Source organism: Buceros rhinoceros, unplaced genomic scaffold (genome assembly GCF_000710305.1).
Source record: "Buceros rhinoceros silvestris isolate BGI_N320 unplaced genomic scaffold, ASM71030v1 scaffold41162, whole genome shotgun sequence".
Classification (NCBI taxonomy): Eukaryota; Metazoa; Chordata; class Aves; order Bucerotiformes; family Bucerotidae; genus Buceros; species Buceros rhinoceros.
The window spans coordinates 6,535-6,961 of NW_010400229.1; positions in this window are offsets into that span (position 1 = coordinate 6,535).

Here is a 427-nt window from a genome sequence, read left to right on the forward strand (position 1 = left end):
TTACTTTCTTTAAAAAGATTGTTTTTTAAAAAAAAAAAAAGTAAAAAAGTAATGAGTTACAATTTTTGGGAAGAAAATGGAAGCAATTCTTTGTGTTACTTGTACAGAAAGTGGCTTATTTTCAACCGATGACCATCACAAGGCTGTGGTAGCCCTTTGAACCACTGTTTTGTGTACAAGTGACATGGACTTTACGACACAGACCTAATTTACCGACACAGAGTGGCGGTGACACACGTTAGGCAGCACCGGAACCCTCGGTACCGCGGCAGGGATGCCTTTGGGCGGCTGTACAAAGCTCTTGGCTTGACGAATTACGGTGACTCGCCCTACAAAGGCTGCCTTGTCGCCCCGGCCTCGCTGGGCGGCAGGAGCGCGGTGCTCGCTAGCAGCAGACCCGCGACCAGCGGAGCCGCCCGCCCCCTAC